Genomic DNA, 23,320 nt, shown 5'->3' on the forward strand with positions numbered 1-23,320 from the left:
TGTTTCTGCTTCCTAAAGTTATCTTGATGGTTCCGCCTATGGAAAAAGATCTTACTGTAAATAAGCACCTGGTTGATCTCATTCATCTAAGGTCTTCATCCCCAAGTCACTCATGTGGCTTAGAGTCCACTTCACTCTTGTCTCCACTCCCAGGCTCTCTCCCCAGAAACACCCATGACTCATACTTCCTTAATACCAGCAACGCCTCTCTCCATGGCTTTGAGCTGCTCTTTCTTCCTGGCACTTGTCTGCGTGTTATCATAGTGTCAGCCACCGCAGTGCCAGCACAAGCAGCATGGTGCACTCCTACAGGACACTCAACTTTGACCAAAGCTGTGCTAAGCACTTTCCATGAATGGGCCCTATAACCCTCACTCCTGGCTTCAGAGTTTGTTATTCTTACACACCATGTTATATAGCAAGGAAACCAAGACATACAAAGGTTAAGTAACTATCCTAAGATCTTCCATATAACAAATGGATTTCTTAGATGAACGGTAGAGCAAGACACTTTAGCAAAGTGAGAATGAGTATAGGCTTTTTAGTATGTGCAGAATATTTCTCCCCCCTTTCTCTCATCTCTCTCATCTCTTTGTCTCCCTCTATTTCTTCTCTCTCTCTCTCTCTCCCTCCCCCCCAAGATTGATTGCATACCTGCTCTAAGAACAGGCATATTTAACCCAATTAAAAGAGAAATTTTTCTTGATGTCACTGTGAGTGTGGGATTAGTGAAAGGCCCTCTTACTGGACTTTCTTAGTTAATATCATTCTGAGACTGCAGGTGGCCCTCTTCTCTCTCACTTGCTCATTTTTAATGTTATCTTGAGATCTGGGCTACAGTGTGAGCTTTGATACTTACTTTTTATATGATCCTGAGCATGTCCTTACACCCGCCCGATCTCATCTCACTTCTTTGTGAGAAGAGACTTTCCTGAAGGGTGTTGAGTGTGCATAATATTAACCTCAGTATTATTTCAGTCATTCCCTAAGTTTAAGCCTTTCCTTCCTAAAGGAGGCAAAACTTCCATACTAAGAAAGTCGCTAAAAGTAATCTTTCCTGAAGGCAAAAGGCCAGGTACTTCTGGGGCCACATCCCAACCACAGGAGGTGCACAGCCAGCAGCACCTGCAGCTGCCACGCTGACAACAGAAACGGCATTCTTACCACTCACCCTGAGTACCAAGGGGTTAAAGATTTTATCAAAGATTCAATTTCATAAAACAGTCTATTGTGCATTCTTTAAGAAACAGTTCCATAAAAATTGTTAAAATTAAAGTTCTGCCACTTAACAGATTAAATTACAAGGAAAATTCACTTACAGCTGACACATCATTCCCTGGAGAAGCAGAATAATTGAGGTGTTCATAAAACAACAACTATCACTGGCATAGCATTTTCACAGCAAAAAAAAATGCTTTGGAGTTCATGGAAATTCAATAATGAGGCAGACAAGCATTATTCCTGGTTTAAAGTTAGGAAAACTGATGCTCTGGATGTGACCTGACTCAGGAAAAATTTCAAGCAGGTGGAATGGCTGGAATTTAAATTTTATGTCTTTTGATTTCCATTTCTATTTCTATCAGGCTATTTTCCATCTTAGAGCCAATTATCCCAGCATAACCATTAGACACCACTGCTCTTCCTTTTATGTTACATCCACAGCAGAGAATGTTGAGTTCTTGAACAAAGCACAGAAAACTGTTATGAGAGGCCTGGCCTGACTGAATGATACCTGGCTGAGTTCAGATGTGTTTTCTGCCTGGGTTTACACAAGCAAATACACATCAAGCAATACTAGTGCTTCTGCACCACACATCGGGCCCAACGCCCACATATATGATGGATGGAACTCAATTATCACAGTGCTCTGCTGCCTGCTTTCCTAGTGACATCAAGTTATCTCAGCATGTTACAGCTGCCCTAAAATTTCTCCACTGGCTCCTGCTACAATTGAGTATTGATTGAAAAACTCTATTACTGTACTTAGTTACACAGCTATCAATAAACAGCTCACAGATGGCCCTGTGGCTGTTTTCAAGGAGCCAAAAGACCTGGGAGCAAAGGGATACCTGAGAAAATTAGCAAGAAGCCTTCAGACACTCAAGCAGAATGCACAGGGCTCCGTGTTTGAGTGCGACCTGGCAATGTGTTAGGTACCCAGTCGGTTCTGGCACTCGAATGAGGCATACCTGCTGGATGAAAAACTGAAAATGTTCAACAGCAACCTGATTGTACTTCAGATAGAAGCAAGAATTGAAAAGAATTAGCACATGAGGGGCTGATCTATTCAGGGTTCAGCTATGATTACTCAGCACACAGCCAGGTGCTAGAGATACAAAGAAAGGAAAGACACGAGTACCTTCCTCAAGAGGCCCCGATCAGGCACTGACAGATCACTACTAACAGGCCAAATCTGACCTGCCATTTACTTTTTCAAATAAAAGCCAAGCTCACTAATTATCATATTGTCTTTGGCTACTTTTGCATCACGTAGCAGAGCTGAGTCGTTGTGACAATGATCCCATACTCCACAACACTAAAATATCTACTTCCTAGTTCTCCACAGAAATCTTTTCCCACCTGTGGCCTACACTGTTGTGGGAGCCACAGGCACTAATGGATGATTCAAATGCAATGTTCTCAATTCCCAGTGATGCACACCTCCAATCCCTGCACTCCGAGACCGAGGCAGGAGGATTGCAAGTTCAAGGCCAGTCTAGGCAACTGACTGACTTAATGAGACTCCTGTCTAAAAATTTAAAACGAAAATACATAAAAGGGGTTGGGATTGTAGCTCAGTACTGGACTTCAGGGGCGTAGGTTGGGACTGTGGTGAAAGTTACACTCAATAATACTAAAAGAAGGAAATCAGTGAAGAGGAAGATGGGTCTAGGGGAGGAATTTCCCTATGAAGGATGTTAATGGAGAATATAGCAGCTCAACATCTCTGAAAAGTTTTTCTTCATTTGATCTAAAAATAGGGACATACAAGCTCATTATGAGGCATGGTCAGTGGGTACTGAATGTAATAAAAAAAGAAAAGGTAATAATAGAAGCTGAGATTGTGCTCTCTGCAAAATATAGTTCTAAGTTCTACTATTTAATTCTACCTACAACTATGAATGAATGAATGAATGAATGAATGAATGCTAGTAGGCTCATTTTAAAGTGACAGAAAGGGTTTTTGTTAAGATTTAAGTGGTTAGCAGGGAATTTGGAACATGACCCCTGCTCAGTGTACTTTAGGTACCTTCCCTCCTGGGAATAGTCTGAGAAAATATTCTTATTGATTGCAACCGGAAGTCAGCTTTTCACCGCTGTGACTAAATATCTGAGAAAGCCAACTCACAAGAAGAAAAGTTTATTTTGGCTCATAGATTCAGAGGTTTCAGTCTGTGGTTGGCTCACTCCAAGACAAAAACATCAAGATGGAAAGGTTTGGTGGAAGAAAGCTTCTCGGCTCATGGCAGACAGGAAGCAGAAGGAAGTAAAAAGCCAGAGAAAGGAGCTGAGGGCTAGACATAGTCCACAAGGCCACACTCCTATGATCTCCTTCTTCCAACTAGCCCCTTCCTCCTGATTCTATCACCTTCCAGTAGTGCCATCAAATTAGGACTCCTCAGGGGATTAACCCGCAGGTGGATTGGGAACCCTCCTGATACAGTCCTATATCAACACACCCACCGACACACCCAGAAGTGTGTTTTACTAAGCTCCTAGTGTTTCTCAGTCCAATCCAGGTGACTCTCTTCCCAGAGAGCACTCTTAGACAACAGGGTTTTTTACAAATTTTCTGTCAGCCACGCTTCTTCACAGGCACTCTGGATACAGTAGAGACACACAGATGTGGCTCATGGCAACACAGACGTTACAGTCCAGGCTACTGGCTATGAACGCTCACTTACAGGAGTGAAACTACAGTATGAAAGCAAAACTAGGGTCTAAACCAGTTCCATATTCTGATCATTTAAATATGCAGCTCATAGGACCCATTAACTATGGAGATGTTTGGAAAAATCTCAACAAAAATAACATCTCATCTCATTTCTTCTGATAAAAGGTATTAAGTATGAAAGTTGATTTAATTGCAGTTTGAAAGTCCAGATGAAGTTTGCTTGCTCCTCAAAATCTGCATGGATTTTACATGTCATGATAATGGGTTTTAAGGCTTAGATGTTTTCTCATTTAGCATAGCGTGATATGCAAATAAGACTTAATAAATACCTTCTGACGAGGATAATGGTGTGGTCTAGGGAATAGTTTGAGCTACTGGCCATGTGTACTTAGCTAGAGAAATTATCTTTCCTTACCCCACAGTATCAATTCACTCCCGATTAATATAATTCATCACATACACTCCAGACTCCTACAGTCATAAACACTAATTACTTTGTCTGAATTACCAACATGGGGCCTTGTTTACAAATGCCTGAGTCTCCCATTTGGAATAAAACTCCCCTTTGCTTGACACAAATCCATGTTTGAGAATTTAAAAATATGTATTAGAATACACTAAATATGAACTTGGGCTTTTTGGTGTTGTTAGGAAAGCAAAGATAAAATGTACTTCCTCATAGTCAACAGTATATTTTAAAGTTCCAGAAGCTTATGTAACCCTCCCTTTTCTGATCCTTGTCACAATACAGATGCATAACTTGTAGCATCTGGCCTTACCTTATTCCCAGTGGCTTTATGAATTAGCCTGCTCTGCTAAAAATTGCAAGATTTCCCAAGACAATGAAATACGCTATTCTCCATCAGCCAGTGCCCAACCTAGGACTTACCACACAGTATATTAAAAAACAAAATAAGAATAAAAGTTACATAGCTTGTTTCTGGAAAAACAGAGCAAGTCTGAGTGCTCACATATTATTAGGGGATAGAGAGGAAATGAACACAATCCAACCTCAGTGGGAATGAGAGAATATGAGATATGAAGTAGAAAAATAGATGTATTCATTTGTTAGTACTGTCAAAACTAAGCACTACAGACTGGATGGTTTAAAACATAAATTGACTCCCTGTTTCATAGGCTTGAAGTCCAAAACCAAATTGTTGTTAGGGTTGGTTCCATCTGAGGAATGTCTAATAAACTGTTCCATAACTCTCCCCAGCTTCTGAAAAGATTTTCTGGCACTCTTTTACATTCCTTGACTTAAGGACATCACCCCAATATGACTTCCTCTTATGCTATAAGATATTCATTCATATTCTTCCCCCCTTTTCCTTTCCCTCCCCCATGTATGTGTTTAGATTTCACTTTTTCATAAGGAATCCATGTTGGATTAAGCATTCACTTCCTTCTACTATTATCTCATCTAAACTAACTATACCTGCAATTACTCTATTTTCAAATAATGTCACATTCTCAAATTCTAGGGATTGACTTTAACATAGGAATTTAGTTCAACTCTGAAAAATGGATAAAGCTGAAATAACATTGTGCATAATGAGTTAGCTGTATCTTCTCAGAAATGCCCATGGGTTCTTGGTGACATGAGATATCTCAGGGAAAAAAAAACATTATAGAATGTGTGTATTTTGGAATGGCCTCTAAGATGGAAAGATGAGGAAACAAGTCATGTGCTATCTCCTTATGACTTCCATCTTCTCCTAGTCCAAGTCTGTCTCAAGGAGCATTAACTGCCTCTTGACTGTCCTTGGTGCTCACCAGCCCCTGTGAAGTTGGAGGCGGAGATGGAGCCTCATGGATCTAATCCAGTTTGACTTGGACATGGGAACTCTCACAGCTTCTGACAGAGCAGACACCATGTATGAGGGCCCAAAGCCTGGCACTGGATAACCCCAAGAAAGATGATAGACTCAGTAAATTCAGACTGGTAGGCAAAATTTTATGATCATTAAGACTGGAAGGAGCCACTCTTCACATGTTGCAGTCAAGAAGCAGGCAAGAAGCTCAGGCCTGGGATACAAAGGCCTGAGCTGCTGAGAGCGCTCCATAAAGCAGTGCAGTAAGAATGTACTTTGAAAAAGAAAAAAAGCAAATCATCAGCATTGACATCAATTATGATGGAAAGAAATGCAGTGATTTGGAAAATTAGGCATGGATGAGTGTTGTTAGTTTCCTAGGGCTGCCATAAAATAAAATAAAAATAAATGAATAAATAAAAAACCTTGGTGGATCTAACTATAGGAATGTATTTTCTCCCACTTGTGTTAGCTGGAAGACTGAAATGAAGCCTTTGGCAGGGCCACATTCCTTTCCTCTGGAGGCTCTCCGGGAGAATTTTCCCTTTTCTCTGCCTAGCTTCTGTTGGTGGTCAGCATTCTCTGTCTTACAGCTGCATAACCCAATCTCCATCTTCACCTTTGGATGGTTATCTTGTTGTGTGTGTGTCTGGATTCATATATAACTTGCCTTTTCTTACAAACGTACAAGTCATATTGGATTAGGATCTAAGGATCTGATCTTAACTTGATTATATCTGCCAAGATTCTATTCTAAATAAGGGCACATCTGTAGGTGCAGGGGGTTAGAATTTCAACAATATTTTTGAAGGGCATAATTCAACTCCTAACAATGAGTAGTGGAAGAATAAAGTTCTAGAACTGGATTTATCTCTGATTAACTGCTTGATCCCAAGTGTATCTTTAAATCTCTTTAGATGGAAGGTTCTACGTCTTTAAAATGAGATTAGTGCCTCTTCATTTTTAGAATTAGAACATCTTCCAGAAAAATGCATTTAGCCAAATGTATACAGAAGTCTTAGGAGGTTCAGAGGCCTCGTACAGCCCTGAATCTCTGGGACCAATTGTCCCAGTTAAATCACAGCCTCTTCAAACTTGGCCAAGTTGTAGTCTCATCATTTATTTCATTGCTTTAGTAACAGTTTGCTCAAGTTTTGGGAGATTTATGAAGTTCTATGACAGGGATATCTCTCCTCAGACACTGAAAAAATTAAGAAAGGGAAAGTTTCTTTCATCTCTGCAAGATGTCAATGCTAGGGGTTTGGAAGAATGAATGATAAGGGCTGTTTTCTGAATCAGAGTGTCCTCATTCTTATGAATCTGGGGTAAAGCCTCAAGAAATGAAAGAGTAGCCATCATCTGCACCCATCCTAGCAATTCTGCAGTGAAGAACTTTTTCAGGAGCTTTTATAAATCTGGTTCTTAAGCTATCCCTGAACAAATAATTCTACATATTCTAGGCGACCCTCAGAAGCCTGTGTTCAACTACAAGGTCCAAGAAGCTCTGACGATTCTTGACCAGGCAGTCAAAGTACTCTGATTACCACTCAGCAAGTGCAGAACAATACTGAATCAACCCCACAGCACATTACTTATTGAAAATCCATAACTTGCATTTTTCTACCTTGCATTGCCATGATGTCTGCCCATTACATCTGTCATCTTTCTCACAAGACTGTAAACAATTTGAGCTAGGACTCACGCTTCATTTCTGTATATTCCTCAACCTAGAAACCACATGTCACAGTAGCAGGCTAGAACAGGGTGAAGTGCCTAAGGAATACAACTTAGAAAGCCCTCACTTAGGGTCATGGAAGTAGCCTGCATGTTGGATATATAATTTTAAATATTTTAAAAAATGTGATTAGATGATATATAATTTTTCAAATAGTGCTGAATTAAGAGAAAACAAAGAAAGATAAAAACCAGCACTAAAAGATAGGATAAGAATGAAGACCAAGAGTGAAAAATACAAAGTAGCCAAATGGAAGAAATACTTATAATGAACCAGGGGCATCCTGCACCCAATAAAAATGGGCTGTTCTACACTGATCAGCATCCCTTATGTGGGTCATGTGACTGATTTTAGCCCATAGGCTATGAGCAGACGTGGCACCCACCACCTCAGGGCTGAGCCAGAGTGTCTTGTCATTCATTTCTTCCGCTGCAGTGTCCTCAGAAGGTAGGTATGTTCACAAGGCATCGCTGTAAGAGGCAGGATTGACCCAACACACTGCAGGCTTTATGCAAGCAAGCATTAAAACAGATGCTAAGAGCTACTGATTGTGTGATTTAGCATTCTAACAACAATGTGTGTTTCTCTATTTTCATTAATATAAGGACATATCAAATATGATGAAGGGAGTTGTATGGATGTTGATTTTATGATATTTTTGATCCTAGGACAGAAAAAGAAAACCAAAATGAACTCAGTTTATTATGCTACTGAATTTTATATGGTGATCAGTATTCCCTGGCCCCTTCATTTCAGGTCCAATTATATGACATATTGCACTCCCTGATCCCAAGCTCAAAACACTTTGAAAATAGTCATCTCATTAAGAAAACCCTAGCCGGGGTGCCTGTTTCTAATTTGCATAAAGGATCCTTTTTATTGCAAAAACTTAGAAAAGAGTTATTACAACATCATTGTTGAAATGATCACATATTGTCTAGCAGAGCATAATATTTACTGAGTTTTCACACACAAAATTGGTCTCAAATTTCAACTCCTCCTCTTTAAGCATTATCCTTTCAGTATCTCAATAAGATCTTCAAAGGGAGTATGTTTCATATCCTATGATTTTTAGAATTTAACTTGTAGTTCTTGCAGTCATCCTTTAATGTAATAATCTGAGCAATCAGAATTTTTGAAGAGGCATTTGAGGACAGCAATAAAAAACAGACAGTAAAACTTAAAAAGTAGTTTGAATTACCAGGGATTTAGCACTGTAGCACCATGCCTGCCTCACAAGTGCAAGGTTCGAATACAACACATTTTATTTTCATTTCCATTTAATGTGTATGTATCATATGCATATATATGAGTAGTATGTTATCAAAAGCAACATATTAGAAGGAAAAAGACCTAAATCTAGTACTATTTCTGTCTGCTATGAATCTTGCGATCTTGAACATTTGATTTTTCTTTGTTGTTGTTGTTGAGAAAAGTAAGCAAGCTTGGAAATCAAAGTAGTAAGCACTCAGATTCTGACTAGAGAGAGTCCCGGGTACAAAATGTGGCTTCCACATTTACTCATTCTGGCTTGAAAAAAATCACTGACCTCCACAAATCTCAAGTGACTCAGATGTAAAAGAGAAATGCATGCTATCCATTATGGTGAAGTGCAATAAGATGATGCATGTCAAAATGTTTAGCCTAGGGTTTCAGTAAATACTACACAGATATGGGGGTTATTCTTATTGCATTAATGTAATATATAATACGTTATACATAACATATAAAATTATATATATATCCATGTTTACTTATGCCACAGTATACAGTAAATGTTTAAGGGCAAGTTTATGTTATAATATGAAGACGCTTATTATAAAACTGAGGCTTTAATGTTTCAATTATAGTTTTGATAATAAACTAAAGTCATATAAAAAGAATGTTAAATATTTTATGTGTATTGAAAAGTGTGTTAACTAAGCAGCATAAGTGTCAATTATGGATTTGTAGGAGATTAATAGTAAAGCAGGCTTGGGATAAACTTTGTTGAGGCCTGATTCTTATAGAACTGACTCAACCATTGATTAAGAATAGAAATCCTTGGGCCAGGGGTTTAGCTCAGTGGTTCTGCCTCCTGCCTTGCAAGCTCAAGGACCCGAGTTTGATCCCCAGTACCAAAAAAAGAGGAAAAAGAAGAGTAGAAATCCTTGATTCTATCACCTCTGTCTTTGGGTTTAACTATAATTAATCACAGGATGAAATCTGATTAGTTATGTGAACCTGTACATATCATTTTAACCTCTAAGAGTGTTAATTTTCTCCTATGCAAACTGCAGAAAATAATAGAACCCATTTTGCTGCCATTGTGTAGGAAATGTCGCAGGAGAAAATGGCAAGCATATAGCAGAGGACAGAGCCAACATAGTAAATATTGTCCAGAAAGCACAGACATTATTGTTGTAGTTGTGTAGGAATCAAAGCTGTACACTCTGTTTCCAGATTGCTGGATTCTGACATATTGCTCAGTAATTATTTGTATTGGTATCTATTCCTAAAACCTAGGGAGAATAACATTATTCTAATATTATGCTTCATAAGACTCATGTAGAAATTAAATGAGCATATACATGTTGTAGACAGTACTGCTATATGGTCAATTTATCATCAAGCAATGCATTGACTATTGTGATTATCAGGACAGGTTAAAATATTTTGAAAAAAATGAAGAAAGAGTTTTAGATAACGTATCAGTCAGAATTTGTCATTGGGACAAAGTACCAGGCATACTCAACTTAATGGAGAAAAGATTCATTTTGGCTCATGGGTTCAGAGGGTTCAGTCCATAATTGGCTAGCTCCAGGGCAGTAATGGAATGGCAGAAGGTAGGTCCTGGCAAAGGAAAGATTCTCAAGCCACAGCAGCCAGGAAACAGGGGGAGCAGAAAGAGTCATATATATATATATATATGTGTGTGTGTGTGTATATATATATATGGTATGTGTATATATATATATATGGTATGTGTATATATATATATATATATCTCCCCAGTTGCTCACCTCTGACTCAGCCCCACATTCTAACAGCACATTCAATTAGTAACTCAACAGTGGATTAATCCATTAGTAAGTCTAGGGCCCCATGATCAAATCACCTTTCAAAAGCCCTATGCTCAAACATATAAGAATTTTGGAGGACATTATAAATCTACACCATAATAGGCAAAATTCCCCTAAAGGAGAAAGAAAACAAAAATTGCACTGTTTCTCTTTAGGGACTGAAGAATTCCATGGAGACAGGAACAAGTTGGAATGGGAGCTGTAGATTAGAGGTTTTTCTGGAAAATCTATGTAGATGCTTATAGCTCAGCTATACATCAGATAAATATGATACTAATGGTGGCAGCCAGCATCATGACGTTAGTAAAACTGCAAAATTCTGTTGTTCATTGCCCAGGAAAAAGGGGGATTTGTTCTTAGTAACTGTAACACAAATGTTCTGTATTCTATAAAACAGGATACAAATATTATTGTTGGTACTATTGCTATACAACACCATGCCTATAGGGTATTGTTCATTAATTTTTCCACAAGATATTTATTTACTGCTTTTCCACTGTGGACCAAACGTGATCGTAACCTGGAGATTCAGTAGTAAAAACAACACATGCACTCTTGCACTCAGAGAACTTTTGGCTTAGAGTGGAGATGGACAGTATAAAAAGATAGACAAAGAAAGGCATAAAAGGCAATGATGGAAGGAGACAGTGATTAACAGTATTTAAAAGCAGATGCTTTGAGTTTCGGTTTAACTCTGGTCTTCCCACTTACACATCTTTCTATGGCTTTAGGTGCTCTGCAAACGGGGATAATGAATAACTTGCTCCATAGAGAGAATGAGAAAATGAAATTAGATAATCCATATGAGAAAAGAAATTAGTGTCTAAAACATAACTGGTGTGCAGTAAATATTGCTTATTTTATTTTAATTACAGGAATTTAATGGGAAGGCTCTTTGTTCACCTTAAACAAATATATCCAAATGACAAATCCTGACATACTACTTAAACTTTCTTTGTCTTTATACCTATGTGCAAAATTTGGAGATAATAATAGTGTTTGCTTCATGGGGTTCATATAAGAATTAAATAAGTTAATACACAGTGAACACAGGGTCTGATTTATGTTCAACACAAACATCAATTTCCATCAGTCCACTGGGTAGAGGACCCTATTAAGATGTAATTTATACCATATGAAAAATATAAAGTCTTGATCAAATTTTCAGTTGTTTTGTTAACAAGATACCACAAAGAAACAGATTCACATTTTTAGGGAAGAAAAGTACCTAGTGATGTCATCAGTTTTATTCCACTACCTTCAGGCAGGCAGCCTCCCAGCTGTCCTGATAGTAAGGATTCATCCCTTCTGAAAGGTTCTAATCTCCATTGGCAGATAACAAATAAACGGTATTGGAAATTGCATATCCACAGGAAGAGTGATGCCTAATCTAAAATGATTTATGGCTTTAGTCACATGGTTATTATTGGCAGTTCCTCGATTGTATCTTTGGCATTTTCTCCAGTCATAGTATTTTCCCAGTCTAAACACAATAGGATCAGAAAAGTCAGGTACCGAGGCAATTATAGGAAACCGAGAAAGAGAAAAAAGAGAGAAAATAGTTGATAAGGTCAAATTAATTGCATAGGACATCTTTATCAGTTTCTAGCTGCAAAAAACATTTAGAAGTACCTATAGGAATGTTTGAATTGCTACCTTAGGAGAGACTTATAATAGAATGAATAAAATTCAGAATCATTTTAAGTTTTTTAGGCATTTTAAATGCCATTTTTTAAAATCTTGACTTTTGTAATGCCTTTCATAGTATGAGTTTTACAAAGCAATAAATGTTCTTTTTAAAAATGAATTTGATTCTTCTTTTGGAGCTTCTTTAAATAGCTTAGTGTGTTCACAGAGGGCACTGTCTCTGGGTCTACTAACTACAAGGAGATTTTCTTTAACCTGTGAAACAGTGAATTGCCAAAAGCAATATGCTTGGTAATAATGCTCTGGTATAGCTAGGTATTTTATCTGTTCTTTTTCATCCTCTGTCTGCTCCCTCAGAACCTGCTTTCAATCTTTTTCTCCAGGTGTATTACCAGATACAGCACAACATATTGGAGGATTATCCCAGTTACTGCTACCACAGCTCCACAATTCAACTCACCTTTTTAATCGTCAGAATAATTTATGCCAATGCAATAGTCAAATTGTTTTGTAGCGGAGACAAAAAGGTACCCAAATTACAATATTAGAAAGTGGTTGGCACGAATGTACGTATTCCATACATATTTTAAATTCTATAAGAATATGATATGAAGATACAAAAAGATAAAGACAAATAGAGATATGTAAAAACAGAGAGACAGGAAAAGATCCTGACTCCTATTCTAGTGAAACACCACTGCGAGCTTCTTTCTACCAAAGGAGAACAGAGCGAATTTTGTCTGATCTGGTTTCAACAGATCTGTGAAGTACACATGAGCCCGGAAGAGCACTCACTTACCGGGATGGGTAAAATTAGGCAACGTTCTCCCTCTCACTCTCCACCTCATCCTCTCACCCAATGCTTCACTAAGTACTGAATCCCTGTGTAAACATCAGACGCCGAATACTTATGGCAGCTCACGGTCAGTAAATAATAAGAGATGATCTACAGGAACCAGCCAATGACACTGAATGCACACACACAGGCAAACAAATAGAAGCAAGTTTGGAAGTACATAACCCACAGGGCTCTACTTGCTTTATTATAAATGAAGCAGTGGCCAGGTCGGGCTCCTTCATTCTTTCTCACTCACTCACAATGCATCTCCGTCATTTCAGCTTTTGACTTCAAAGACTACAACCGCAGTACTGAGGATGGCCACAACACAGGTATGTCAGGAATTATTTTTCATTTTTGTTTCATTTCACCTTGGCCACAACCCAGAAAAGATGGAGTTAAAGTTCACAAAAGGAAGAAGCAAGAGAGGTAAAGTTCCCAATAGGTCTTTCTGACTCAGACTCTGGTCACTGTGGCCATTACCTTTAATTAGAAACAACCACCCTGGCTGCTGCTTTGCCCCTCAGTGCTGGTCCTAGTCTTTATGTCCTCATTTCCATTTCATTGATTTAATGCATATTTTACCTTTTAGAATGAACCATACCATATTATCTTTTTAAATCACATATAAAAAAAGAATGACCTTAAATCCCTGACACGGGCTTGAAATGCATGAACTCTAAAATAATTGATATTAACATTCAATGACTTTCTGGCGCTTTGCATTTAATTTACTTATAGAACACCTTTCTCTATAAATGACTTGAAGAAATGCAGAATAAAAAGACATAACACTATCTTGTAAAATATATGAAAATTAATCTTAGTAGAATGATAACTAAATATTAACCAATGGAACCCCCAAAATCTCATGAAAGAAACTTTAAGGAACTACTTGATCCTAGTTGGAAGAAATTATAGAGAAAATACTACTCATTTCAGTTACATAAAAATTAAAATATAGAGTTATAACAAAAAATTAAAACTAAATGACGTAAGAAGAAAATATTACCATTAATACGACAAAGATCAAAATTTTGTTTTTAAACAGCTCCACAAATAAGTCAGAAAAATATTAAGATATAAAAGAGAGAGAGCAGTAGGACTTCCCCTTCCTCCCATAGAAATTCAGTTGGTACAGGAGTATGCCTTCTCCCATGAACAACTGGAATTGTGTAAAATGTATGAGACATGTGCTTTCAAATAGCAGACAAGAAGCACAGGATAGGAGGCCATAGAAGGAAAGTGAAAAAGGTGATTTCTAAGACAGCCTCGGCTCTCTTCCAGAAGGTACTTCCTAGGGCAGCGCACAAGATGAGTATCCCCAAGAAAACAGTAACTGTGCTGAAATGAGGAGACAAGGCTGGGAATTTGAGGAAGCAGAGGCAACTGGAATGAGCGCTTGAGTCCCCAAGAGGAACAAACTGAAAACAGAAAGTTCTGACAATCTCTTTGGATGCCCCTTGAGTCTTCGAACACAAAGCCACACATCTGTGGTTTCATCACCTGAGAAGCTAGTCGTAGAAAACTAACCGGGTCCTGGGCCCTGAAGAAATTATTTTAAGCACAGTAGGCCTGGAAGAGATTCAAGTTCTAACCAGTCAGAGAAAAGAGAACTAATGATTTTCTGGGCAATTCAGTAAAGAGTCTAGGAAAACAACCTATTTAGAAATAGGTCTCATTGAGACATAAGGTAAAGGCAACATCAGCCTCATTGAAACTCAACTTAAAAATAAACCTCAACAAGTCATAACACTTTCAAAGCACTTCTCAAAATAATTTATTTTATTTAGAACAGAATGTGGGAAAGTTCCCCTTTTAAGGCACTCTCAAAACCCATAAGGATGCTGAAGGTAAGTAATTATCTGGAAACTGGCGCATAAAACCAACAAGCTAAATGACAGGTCAGCCAGTTTACCAGAAAGAACGGAGGATGACACTGCAGAGACCTCCTGTAGTGAAAACATACTTCAAATATTGGCCTCAAAAAATTCTTTGGACAACAGCCTAAATTTAAATGATTCCAATTTGGAGCAATTTATTTTCCATGCATTGTGCAGAACAACAGAGCAATCAGTCTGGAGTTGGGAGAGCTAATAACTGAGCGTGTTAACAACAAAGGGTGGCAGCTTGTGGAGACATCAGGGAGACAGCCAGAGAGAGCCCGGATGGGTGCACTTTGAGTCTGTGACTGTGCGCGCGCCCAGGCCCTCATCCTCCAGGAGTCTGCGTCACCAGAGACTTCACAGCACAAAGGAAAGTTGCTTCACTAAAATACTTCAACTAAGGCACTAAAAAACAAACAAGCCAACTAGCAAAAAAAAAAGTAACTCTTGGTGTAAGGTATGAACGACTATTTTGGGCTGCTTCAACACAGTATATAAAATGCCATTTTTCCTCAAAAACAAAAACTATGGGCTACAAAAGAAACAGTTCTCTCTCTCTCTCTCTCTCTCTCTCTCAAATTTCAAAAGCAAGAAATCTAAGTTGCTTACGAGAAAGTCTAGATACTGAACTTAATAAAGATTTCAGAACAGCTACACTATGTTCAAAACACTAAAGAAAAACATTCGAGAAGTACATAAAGGTAAGGTGACAATACCTCATTAAATAAATAATATAAATGAGAAATAAAAATAATTTTTTTGAAAGAATGAAATGGTTGAATAGAGGGCAGGGGAATGGGAAAAAAGAAAAAAATAAGATATATTATGTACAGGTTCAAATTTCCTATGATAAATGTGAGTTCTGTGTGTGGCAAATAAATACTAATAATTTTTTTAAAAAAGAATGAGGGCCGGGGATTTAGCTCAGTGGTTCCGATGCCTGCCTCGAAAGCACAAGGTCCTGAGTTCTATCCCCAGTAACCAAAAAAAAAATGAAATTTTGCAGGGTAAAAATTTAGTAGCTGAAATGACTAATTCACTACTGTGTCTCAAAAACTGATTTGAGCTGGCAGAAGAACCTTTAAACCTGAAAACAAATGAACAGACTACAGTATCTTAAGAAAAGCAAATAATAATAATAATTAATAATAAGCAGAATTTGAGACATAGGAGGACACCATTGAGTGCACTTAAACTATGCAAAATTGAAGTACAGGAAGGAGCAGAAAAAAACAATGGAACCAAATCTCAGGGATCCACCACATAATGGGTGTCTTAGCTACTTCCTTGTTAGCTGGACATGATACCTTCCACCTGCAGCTTAAGGAAGGGGAGGCATATTATGGCTCACATTAGTCTGAGACGCCCCCCCCACTCCTCTGCCATGCTGCTCTGCCCTCAAGCAGCTGACTAGGTACTTCAAAAGTTTGTTGTGAGCTAATTTGTTTATAAGAACTATTAAAAGAAATTTTTCCATATAAAGGCAAGTAACCTTAAATGGAATTTTAATCCACATGGAAAAAATATTAAACTAGTGATGTAATTATAAAAGATAGAATAAATGCATATTTTACTTCCTTTTCTCTCTTAACAGATTTATAATGCAATTGTGCAAAACAATGTGAAATTAATTATGTCAAGCCTACAACATATATAAATATATTTGATAAAACTTTACACAAAGATGGGTGGAAGTAAACTCAGATCATGGAAGGGAAATTACATTAGATGGCTACTGAAATCAAAAGGAAAAAAGAGAACTAATAATAGTAAATAAGAAAGCTATTATAAAAAATTTATAAGAATATAATTTCTCTCAGCTACTTTAAAATACATAAAATTATATAGGGAAATAATTATAACAGTGCATTTTATATTATACATAGATGTAATATGTGTAATAAAAATGGATTAAAAAGGAAGAGAGAATAAAGCTATAGAAGAGTAACATTTCTATATTTCACTGGAATTAGAGTAGTATAAATTTGACATATATTTTCATTAGATACATATGCTAAGCCCTAGGCCAGCCACTAAAAAATAACTCAAAACATCAAGTGAAAATAATTATTAAAGTAATTAAAATGTTACACTAGGCAGTAGTCAATGCAAAAGAAATCATTGATGCAAAATAGTGCTTTTTAAAAAGGACACAAGAGATATGGAAGAAAATGCAAAATGGTAGCATAAATCCTGTTCAACTACACAGGCAGTGGCCACTGTGAAGAGGTTAAATATCTAATCCTGAGACAGGATATGAACATTTCCAGTGTATGTTTTTTTAAGCCAGAAGACAAAGATGGACCCTTCTTTAGTTTGAAAAAAAAACATCTTCTACAACTCTCATCCAGTGAAAATGTCCCTCAGAAATACAGGCAAAGTGGAGAACTTTCTAGACATACAAAAGCTGAACAACTTTAACACCAGCAAATCAGCACCCTACCAAAGGAAGGAGGTTCTTCAGGCAGAAGAAAAAAAATATCAGAGAGACACTTGATTCTTAACAAAATCTGTGAGGCACAGTAAATGGTTAGGCAAGGAGACAGTGTCTTGGCTCATTTTCTAATCTTTTAATAACCTAAAAATTTTAAATGAAAAATAATGTATTTAGGGATTATGATAGTGGATATAAAATATACAACAATAAGGTCACAGATGTTGGAATACTGTACTGAGAAAATTTAAGTTTACACTTTTAAATATATTAATTTATATATGATTAACAGTACCTGACATTTCGGATAAGTTAGAAACCCACATTGCAAAGCATAAAGCAACTATTGAAAATAATAAAACAAAAAGATATAGGTAATAAACCAATAGTGTAGATAAAATTAAATAGTAAAAAACTATTTTTTACTATTTATTCATAAAACTTCTTCACCTAAAAGAAAGCATGAAGTCAGTTTTGAAAGAAAGAATAAAGAAAAGGTACATTAAATAGGGTACAAGTAGCCAGATGGTAGACTCAAACCTGAAAGGAGATTTAGTCTAGGAGTGTTCATTCTTCTTTTATTTGTAATAGCCAAAGACAAAGCAAACCCGTGAACAACCCAAATGTGCATCAAAACGAGAATGGATAAATAAATTATACAGTCATACAACTAAATACTTTTCAGCAATTAAATGAGATGAACTCTTGATCCACCCAACCATTTGCATATAACTCAAGGATATTATCCTGAGCTAAAAAACCCTGTCACAAAGTTATATATTGTGTGACTACATTTATATAAAATTATAGGACTAGCAAAAGTATTATTGTGAAAGAAATCAGAATAATGGTTGTGGCAGGGCAGAAATCGGGGGCAGGTGCTCACAAGGATTTTTCTGGAATACTAGAAATGATGTAGCTTTATACTGAGGGGATTAAACAAGTACATTTCATTCTCACTGCTTATTAAAAATACACTTACGGTCTATATCTTTAACTATATCCAAATTACATGTCAATTTATAAAACTTTTAAATAGGCAAATCAAATTAATATAAGAAAACATGTAGAATGAAAAGGAATTGAAAAATCAACCACAGTAATAACAAAAGGTTAACTTTAAAACGATAGAATATTAGCTTTACACCAAACTAACAAACAAATTTAGGAGATAATATTCAAGCTGGCAATGGGTGGCTAAACATTCTCCCATCACAGTGGGAAGAAACTAAATTAGTTTAGCCTTTGTTGGCAGCCTCTGATCTAAATATTCTACTTCTAGTATCAATTCAGAAAAAATAAATCAGAGATGTAGACAAAGATCAATGTAAAAGAAATCATGCAAAACATTATTTATAATCTGGTGACACTAGAAACAATCTAACTGCTTAATAAATTCTAAGAGGAATAAGAAGGCAGAAATGTATTATTTATGAGAAAACACGATATACAAGAGAAAAACTCAAACTATGGGGAATTATGTTTTTTCTCTGAATGATGGAATTATGGCTATATTTGTATGTTTTTGTATTTTTAAAATTTTCTCAGGTGTTTTTCCTCCAACGACAAAAATAAGTGCCTATTAAAATGACACACACAAGGGCTAAAAAGTTGGAGGTCAAAGTCAATGTAGAAAAATAGGTTTCAAATATTCTTTTTAAAAAGGAAAAGCACACACATTCCTGAAATTCATGGCAGACAGGGAAAAAAGGGGAGGGTATGATATATTCTTTAACAGAAAGGAGAAAGAAAACGTATTTCCAAGTGAATATTCAAAGTTTCTTTTCCTTCTTCCTTCTGCATTTTCCCTCTTTTTTGCCTACTACTGGTGCCCCTTCGGTTACCTGTAGAATGTAGACAGAAAAACATTACCTTTCAAGTGATCTCTGTTCTTGGCACCAACTCTGGATCAGCCACCTGTCCTCACTTGAATATCTCAGAACATCCAACTAACAGACTGTCTTCACTCAATCTTCAGGTGCTTGAAAGCAGACTCTGCTTGCTTAATCTATGTTCATAAGAGTTTCCCGCACCAACTACATCAGTGTTGCCTGAAACACTTGAAACTGTTCCAAGGATGTTGCCACTGACATTAAGGAAGGAGGTGCTTCTATCAACACCATGGTATTTGAAGAAAAATTTTTAAATATAGTTAGCAAAATGTAAAAGTTCTTGCAGGAAATCAATAGTATTATTCTTTTTTGAATAGTATTATTCTTGAGAATCAAAACTGAAGCTCCTCTATTTTAAATTTTCATTCTCTAAATTTTGAAATGTTTCATGAGATAATTCTTCATGGAGGGTCCAAAGAAATACAAAAAGAGGAGCAAATAAAGTGGACCCAAGTGTTCCTTGTCTCAATCCCACCTTTGTTACTTACTAGCTAAAACAAATTGGACACATCTCTTCAGTTTTTAAGCCTCGATCCTCACGGGATAATAATGACTCTCTCAGGGCTGGGGATTTAGCTCAGTGGCTCTGTCGCCTGCCTCGCAAGCGCAAGGACCTGAGTTCAATTCCCGGTACAAAAAAAAAAAATGACTCTCTCAAGGATCGTGGTGAAGAATAACTGAAATAATGTTAACGAAGCATTTTTAATTTAAAGTTGGGGTGGACAGTAAAAACTTGTCATTTAACCTATTTTTTTTTGGTACCAGGAATCGAACTCAGAACCTTGTGCGTATGAGGCAGGCAGTGGATTTAACCTATTTTTACAGAGTCCTGCCTTTGCCAGGTATCATACTGGCTCTGGGGATCAAATGGGGTCACAGAGTCCCTTACCTTTGGTAGATATACTACTACAAGGTATCAGATAATAAAGATGCACACAAATAAGAAATTTTCACAGGGCAAACAATACTGTAAAACAAAAGAGTGAGTCTAGCAAAGTTCTCAGAAAGAGCTTTTGTGAGATGACATTTTAGTTAAAACTTAAGAAGACAGCCATCTTGGAGACATATCCAGTAAAATGAGAAGAATTATTAGGGGTAACAACCCTGGCTAGAGCAGAAAACCCTACAGAAGCAAATACCTCAGCAAATTTGTAGATCTTTACCACATTTCTCAAAATTGATGTAAAATTAAAATACATGTATGAGTAACAGAAACAGAGAAAAGGGGAATTAAGTATTCTAGTAAATTTGACTAAATGATTACTTTCTTCCTTCCATCTTCATCCTTCACATGCAACAAAACCAAGGTCCTGTAAGAACCAGTGAGCTTGAAGCATGGTGTTCTAACTCTCATGTGATGTAGTCACCGCTTAATAGCCCCTAGTCACCAGGGCTCTAGGCTGCAGTTTATAAATGTAGTTACAGTAATTTCTCCACCAAGGAAAAGACAGACCAATCTGATGATGATAAAGCCACTTCACAAGCCGCAAGTATACTTTCCTGTTGTATACTGACAAATATGGGTGATTATTTATTCTCTCCAGTTAAGCTCTATGCATTAGAGAATTTTAAGGAGCTCTTTGACAACTGAATGGAGCAGTTTAGTCCCAGGCAGAATTGGATGATCATTTCTTTATAAAACAATGGCTTGTCCTTCTATCCTAAAGGGGCACTTTCAATTCACTTAAAGGATAGCAGCAGGTCTAATGGGATCATGGATGCAAAGTGGGAAATTGGAAAAAATCAATTGCCTGGTCAAAGAGGGAGAAACAACTCTCCCAGAGGGCACTGGGGCATTTGCTCAGCAGACAGAAAAATAAATATATGGAGGTTCCTTGCACAGTAACCACAGGGGATCAGCTTCCGGACCTACTTCCCTCTACCAGGGCACCAAAACTCGAGGATGCTCAGGTCTCTTCTATAAAACAGTGCAGTTTCCATATAACTTCTATAATCTTCCCATATACTTTAAATCATCTTTAGATGAATAATACTACTTAACACAATGCAAATGCTATGTAAATAGTTACTACAATGCATTTTTAGAGAATAATGGCAAACAGAACGTGTATATCCAGTACAGATGTAGTGTTTATGAATATTTTCAGTGAGCAGTTGATTGTATAGATGTACGTGGAACCTGCAGAAAAGGAGAAGTAACTATGAATTTTTGTTAATATTCCAAAGCAAGCAGTGGGCAGGTATGTCTTTACTTTGAGAAATTCTTCGTGATCATCTGGTTTCATAGAACCAGGCTTAGCTGTTAGGATCAATATGAAATCAAATTATTGGATCATAATCAACACTAGTATAAAAATGAAACAAAATAGACCACAATAGAGTAAGATGGAATACAATAAACTGCTTCATAGTATTTCACACACATAGAGAATTTTTCTGGTATGTGCATGTGAGTGGGTGCTTGTGGACTCAGATACAATGAAAAGTTTATTTCTTATTGTTGGTTAGAATAAAAAATATTTTAAACCTACTTTCACATGGAATATCCCATATTGAAGAGAAGAGCAGAGTGCATGCCTTCAAATCCCAGGGAATTTACAAACACAGAGAGCATCTGACCTAAAAAGAATTATGGATGCCCCCTAATCTTAGCATTTTACAGACGGGGAACAAGTGCAATTGCTCTCCCAAGATGACAGGAGACTCAAGACATGAACCAAGTTCTCTTAACTTACAGTGTAGTGCTCTACACCACAGTCAAAGTTATAGCTTAATACTAGAAATGCATTGCTCAGTTGTGTAGGCATTTTCCTGTCTCTGGCAGGAGTGTATAGTACCATGGGGTCATCCTTGCCCACAAATTACCCAGAAAGGGATCTCAGCTGATTTACTCAAAAATCTATGTGCTTCATTCCCTGTCTGCTGTCTTTCCTAGAGACTTTCTCAGGGTGGAGCCCCAGGGTTTAATGTGTAGAAACAATATGCTATGAAGGATAAGAGCTCAGAGGCAACAGTCCCACAGGCTTAGATGCACTATAAGTCCTGTGGGGCTGTAGCCATGGTCAACTTATCCACTTCAGCATCTTCAATATCTTATATCATGTGGGGACCAAGGCAGGAGCCCAATGCATGTTGGATGCAAAGAAGAAATGGAAGGGAAGAGAAGGCGAGGGGGAGGGGTGGGGGAGGGGGGAGGCGTCCTGGGCTTGCTACGTATCAGTAGTGCAGCCTGGACAAATTAACTCACATCACTGGCACTCAGCTTTCTCATCTATGAAATGAAGATGGCAGAAACACTCAGTCATTTACAGGATCCAGTTAGAGACTGAAGATGCAGAATCTAACAGGTGATAACTACCAGAAAACATCTGATATTACTAGTAGCCCTCTTCTAGTCTAAATCAGTGCTCTCCTTTACTTTTAATTCAGTAAAAACCCTTCTAAAGATAAAATATGTGGTATATAAGAGATAAAAAGAAAAGCCCATCTGGAGTGCCGCCGGGTGTCCTCCCCACCCTCCCTAGTCATGGCCCCTGCATCACCTCTGAGGAATCTCAGGGTTGATCAGAATTCCGCCTGAGAATCACTCCCCTGGGCCCTGACCTTTCCCTCTTCCTGGCAGGATTACTGCTGAGCAGAGATGGACTGCTGGTGCTGGGTAGGAAATGAAGCCCCGCAATGAGCACCTGTCAGAGCCATGCAGTTACAGATCTCCCGGGAGCCAGCATCCCATGGTTCAGGCATGGCACCTGCAGTGCATTTTCAGAGCTGAGGAATTTCAGAGTCGCACAAAACGTCGTGTCCCGTGAAGGAAGACAATGGATGAAGAAAGAGCTCTGAAACAAACCCTACAACCCATGGGAGCTAATGTCAGAGTCATATGCAGTTCTACTAAATTTCTGGAATTTACTGATTGCCCCACATCTAACAGCCTCCTCCAGGCACAATTTGCATATAGAAATGTGCAATGCTTTTTATTCATTCTCGTTTCTTTCTTAATGTTAAATTAACTGGGCCAATAAACCACAGGAAGTATTACTTGAAATCTGACTTCAATCACTATTAACATAAAATATTTAAGTGTGCACAGGAAGCGTATTTCAGGGGCTTGTCCTGGAAAGCAGCAAAGAGAAGGGGGAGTCTGAAGTCCCTCGCT

General features: G+C 37.6%; 1 protein-coding gene across 7 annotated transcripts in view; it reads right to left on the reverse strand.

Annotated features, from left to right (window-relative positions):
- Positions 1-23,320, reverse strand: part of Nell1 (neural EGFL like 1) — an 813,237-nt gene that overhangs the window by 191,342 nt on the left and 598,575 nt on the right. The gene's annotated exons all lie outside the window — the stretch shown is intronic.

Source organism: Heterocephalus glaber, unplaced genomic scaffold (genome assembly GCF_053883595.1).
Source record: "Heterocephalus glaber isolate CG9 unplaced genomic scaffold, H.glaber_assembly_v1.0 deba00001428, whole genome shotgun sequence".
Lineage (NCBI taxonomy): Eukaryota > Metazoa > Chordata > Mammalia > Rodentia > Bathyergidae > Heterocephalus > Heterocephalus glaber.